The sequence below is a fragment of the Microtus ochrogaster genome, chromosome 6 (genome assembly GCF_000317375.1).
Source record: "Microtus ochrogaster isolate Prairie Vole_2 chromosome 6, MicOch1.0, whole genome shotgun sequence".
In the NCBI taxonomy this organism is placed as follows: domain Eukaryota; kingdom Metazoa; phylum Chordata; class Mammalia; order Rodentia; family Cricetidae; genus Microtus; species Microtus ochrogaster.
In genome coordinates, this window is record NC_022013.1 from 12,260,986 (window position 1) to 12,266,556 (window position 5,571).

General features: G+C 44.7%; 1 protein-coding gene across 1 annotated transcript in view; it reads right to left on the bottom strand.

The window, feature by feature from the left end:
* Nucleotides 1-5,571, bottom strand: part of Tfcp2l1 (transcription factor CP2 like 1) — a 54,244-nt gene that overhangs the window by 43,289 nt on the left and 5,384 nt on the right. The window lies entirely within an intron of this gene.

Here is a 5,571-nt window from a genome sequence, read left to right on the forward strand (position 1 = left end):
ACTCACACACACACACACACTACACACACACACACACACACACACACACACACCACCCCACAGCACTGTATGATGCAGGAGTCTCTTCCTCCGCCACTGTTTCTGCTCACATGAGTCCTGGGATCAAAGCCAGGCTGTTATGCTTAGCAGCAAACACACTTACCAGCTAAGCCAACTGTTTTCTCTCTATAAACAGTAATGGCAGAAATGGGCTTGTTGGAGCCAGGCGGCTGGCCACAGGCTCGGCAATCTCCAGCTGGCTGTATCGCCCGAGGAGCACCTTAAAAGGGTGTTCTTTGCCCAATTTACAGTAAGTCATGGAAGAGGAGAGGTCCCCTGGCTACAAGACAGATGTGTCAGCCACGCTGGCCTTTCCTTCGGTTTCCCCTCCTTTCAGAACCTTCACCCTCCACGACTGTAGTTCCTGGGTGGATGAAATCAAGGTCCAGCGACGTTGGGTCACTAGGTTTAAGGCTCAAAGTTGTTTTGAGGCTGTTGAGATGGCTCATCACATAAAGGCGCTTGCCACCGCGCCTGATGATCTGAATTCTACCTGGGACCCTCATGGTGGAGAGAGCCAACCCCGGCAGGTTGTCCTCTGACCTCCACACACACTCCCTGAAGCACAAACCCCCCACACACACACACAAACTAATGCACCCTATCTTGTCTGATCTCAGAAGCACACGAACAAATAAATAAATTCAATAAAAAAATATTAAGAGTCGTTTGGGTGGAAAATACCAATGCTTTCTTTCTCTCCTCAGCAAGCACTCTGAAAAGAGCTTCTTATCACCAAGCCAGAAGCGCCTGGGATTCTCCTCCCTCCCCCTCAGGCTCCTGGGTCAGGAAAGCTGTGTCCGTCCACAAGGAACTTTGACCCCAACAGGGGACTTGCAAGCCTTCAGTCTATTCTGCATTCTACAGTTGTTCGTTCCTTTACATCTCCTCTGAACATATTTGTTTTCAAACAGTTTTCTCCACATCTAAAACCAGCCACCAGGTTTGGAGACCAGCACACCCCTGTGTGGCGTGACTACAGCCAAGGCACTCCTCGGGCATGGCAGGGAGTGGTGGTCCATTGGTTCAGAAAGAAACGATATACATCCACTTCTCTTTCTGCTCTCAGAGAACTTTAAACACAGCCCTCCACGAGAAGGACTTGGATGGGCTTCACACAGATAAAACAGCAAGCAACTGAGGGCACAGTTCAAAGACAGAACACTCACCTAGCACACACAAGGCCCTGGCTTCTGTTCTCAGCACAACCGAGGGGAAAAAACAGCAATAAATATCATAGGGCCAATACAATAAACATAAATAACTAGAGAGAAAACCTTTCAATGGGATAAAAGGGTCTTGAATGACATGCTATTTATAATATGATAATAATGACATGTTTATTTAGCCTTGACCTTACTATATAGCCCAGGCTGGCCACCAACTCAAGATTAACCCAGATTAACCAGAAGTCACCCAATCTTATCTGATCTAAAGCTTATCAAGACAGGCTCTGGTTAAGGACTTGGATGGGAGGTGTGCTATCGATAAGAGCAAAAGGAAGAAAGATGCATACATTTTCTGAGTAATTATTGCTCATGTACCATAAGGCATCCAACATAATGCTTAAAATGCAGGTCAAACAATAAATACATAAGCCATGGGCAGGCAGGATCATTAAGCAGGTAAGGCCAAATGTCCCTGCCACCAAGCCGGACAACCTAAGCAGATCCCCAGGACCTATACAGTTCCTATATAGTTGAAGGACAGAATACCCACAAGCTCTCCTCTGATCTCCACATGCTCTGATCTCCACCTGTGTGTATGGTTTGTAGGCACTCACACAAATGAATAAATACATGCACTCATATGAACATATATTCATACATACAAAATTTAGTCATTGGTCTGAGAGTGCTAGCTTAGCATGCTCAGGACCCTCAGGTCGTACATGCTACACACAAGTGTAATTATCGCAAAATACAGCTAGATGACTGACAGAGGAAAAATAAACATTGCAACACATGGCCGCTAAATGGTTCATAAATGATGTCTCTTCGGATGGAAGGGACAAATATCAAAGAGAAATTTACAAAGGACATAGTAAAATTACGCATACATCCTAAAAGACTACGGTATCTTAGATATTTCATCATGTTAGTTACTATAGGGCACAGAGAACTTAACCAAGCTGGTGCTCACCACCTATAATCCCAGCACTCGAGGCTGAGACAGGAGGACCACAAGTTTGAGGCTAGACTAAATTCCATAAAGGCTGGGACTTCACCTTAAACAGTGACTAAGATACTACACAAAAGATTTTTAATAAAAAAATAAAATAAATTTTCCTGTGAAAACTGGCAACACCTGACTTTAAGAGAGACAGTGAGACACACCAGGCTGGGAGGCGTGAAACCCTCTGCCAAGACAGTGTGTAACATTTTAATGCTCTAATTCTATTTGTTAGGTTTACAACTAAAAAATGATCAAGCTGTATCCACAGGATGTTTATCAATGTCTAATTTCTAGACAAGTGCTCTACCACTAAGTTATAACACCACTCTTCAGTCTAACTTTTAAAAAATCATTACATTTATTTGTATATATGTACATGGCACATATGTTGAAGTCAGAAGACAACTATTTGAAATAATCAGTTCTCTCCTTCCGCCATGTGGGTCCTGGGAATTGAACTCGGGTTATCAGTCTTGGTGGCAAAGCTGTCTTTATGTGTTGAGTCATCTTATTGTCTTTAAATGTTTAATTTCTAACCATAGAAAAATGACTGCTCACAATATAAAGCTGGCCAGAGAAAGAGTTTATGATATAGCAATATAGTATTCCAATTTTAAAATATGTATACATAGAAGGTTAGTTGCCAGGCTGGCAAGATGACTCAGACAGTAAAGGCACTTGCTTCCAGGCCTGACCCTCCCACCACCAGGACCCCTGTGGGAGAAAGCTGACCTTCCCACGTGTGCAGTGGCAAGAAAGTGTCCCCACACACTAAATAAATGGATTAAATATACACACACGCAATATTATAGGCAACTTAAATTCGATTTTTCTTTGAATTTTTCTGCCTTTTGCTTTTGTTTTTCAGTTACTTTGAGTTTCAGCTGGATACTTTTTTTAATTTGGCAGAAACATGCAAATTAGCAACAATGAATATATTTTGCATATTGCGTGGATATTGTCACATAGAAGCTACTACAGAGAGCCCTGGCTGTTGAATAGTAACTTTTTTAAAGACAGGGTTTCTATGTGACTCTGGCTGGCCTGGAACCCACAATATAAAATAGGCTAGTCTCAGACTCACAGAAATCCCCTTGTCTCTGCTTTCTGAGAGCTGGGATTAGAAGCTGCGCCACCACACCAAACGCAAATAACTCATTTTTAAAACTGTAATTCTAAGAACTTCCTTTCTCCCTTCCCTCCTTTCTTTTTTAAAGACAGGGTCTCAAGCACCCCCAGCTATCCTCACTCTCTGTAGCTGAGAATGACCTTCAACTTCTGACCTTCTTGCCTCTCAGAGAGCTGGGATGACATTACAGGTGTGCACCACCACACTTGGTTAAAAGTACTGGGAATAAAACCCATGGCTTCCTGCATGCTAGGCAAGCACTCTGGCAACTGGGCGAGGTCCCTTTGATCCAAGCCCTTTTAACAGTTGATCTACACTTTCTGTAGTGAAAGTCTACTATTTTACTCCTCAGGCAAGACCCGCATTTGCAAAACTGAGACAAGGCGGAGTTAGACAGAGGTCAATCCGGGGTGCAAGGGATGCACGGGAGGTTCCAGAAGAACCTTGGAAACAGACTTTAATCCTCCCAGCACTCGGGAGGCAGAGGCAGGAGGAGCTCTGTGAGTTTGAGGCCAGCCTGGTCTACAGAGTGAGTTCCAGAACAAGCTCCAAAGCCACACAGAGAAACCCTGTCGCGAAAAACCAAAAAAGAAAACATAAAAGTTTGTAGGGATGGAGGGATGTGGTTCTGTGCTGGAACACTGGCCTGCTGTGCGAGGCCCTAGGCTCCGTTTCCTTTGTTGTAAAATAGTAAATAAATCTGTATATATCCAGGCAGGCGGATGGAACCACAGGGTGAGCCCTTCACCATCTGTGATGGGGAAGAGGACACTCTCTTTTAAACTTGTTAATAAAACCTAGTATGCTATCAAACACTTCCTACCGTTGGCTAAATAACAGGGAGGGACACAGCCAAAGAAAAGCCTTAAAATGGGGGCAGGAGACAAAAACACAAAGTCCCTGTTCAGCAACAAGACCTCACACTGCTCACACGGGACATGGCCCCAGACAAGACCCACATCAGCTCAGTGGCCTCATTACTTCACTCTCAAGTTTAAGCAAGAGGAGGGTGGTAGGGAGGGCATGGGGGGGGGGCTGATGAGGAAAGAAACTGCTCAAAGAGAAAGTTGGCAGCATTTAACCTTCAACAAGTAAGAAAGGACAATGAGAGAAGCCACTGTGCAAACACACAAGGGACTGCTTCCAACTGGCTTGTCACCTGCCATCAATGGCCATCAGCACCACAACCAGAGTAGTGAGTGTTCAGCCCACAAGGGTGAACCAGCAGGATGGGCAGATTCCATGCAGGAGTAACCCAGACACTTCCATTCATTGTGAGCTAGAGACCAGGGCAAGGTCAAATCCAAGAGGCAATTCTGGAGAACGGAGGCAGCTTTTTAAAAAAAAAAAAAAAAAAATCAGGGCTCAGCTGCCTCTCCCAGATTGCAGTTCACAGCAGAGGAGGAACCAGTGCATGCGTGGAACCAGTGCATGCATGGTACCAGTGCATGCATGGGTGACAGCAACCAGATTCACTCTGAGGCATCCAGGAGACAGTGCTAAATACAGTCCCATCATCAGGACAGAGACTGGGGACACTCTATCCACCAGGATACGGCTCGTGTGTCTAATGAACGAAACACTCAAAAATGGGAATATGGGGTGGTGAGATGGCTGATTGAGTAAAATCAATGACCTGGCTGAAGAGAATAAGCTCCTCAGAACTCGAGGTGCACACACCCACGCACACACCCAAATATACATAAATGTAATCACACACATACACCTATACATATACATAATGAAATCACACATACATACATAAATGTAATGGAAACTTTTAAAGAATTATTGAAAACTAAACACAGAGTACACGCCTATCCTTAGTCTCAGCACTTAGGAGGTTGAGGCAGGAGGGCCTTGAGTTTCAGACTAGCCTGGGCTACCTAGCAAGATTCCAACTCAAGAAACAACAAACAAACAAACACAAATGGGAAGGGCTAGTGGCTGCACAACTGCCATCATGCCAGGCTACTTACCTTCACCCTTTTAAACGCCCCCCAAAATTAGACTCTTATTTTACGTAAGAAATCACTGAGGGCTGGGTAGTGGCGGTGTAGGCCTTTAATCCCAGCAGTCAGGCAGAGTAAGGTAAAACTCTGAGTTCGAGGCCAGCCTGACGTATATACAGAACAAGTTCTAGAACAGAGCTACAGAGAAACCCTGTCTCAAAACACCAGAGTAGCAGGGAGAGAGGAGAGGGGGGG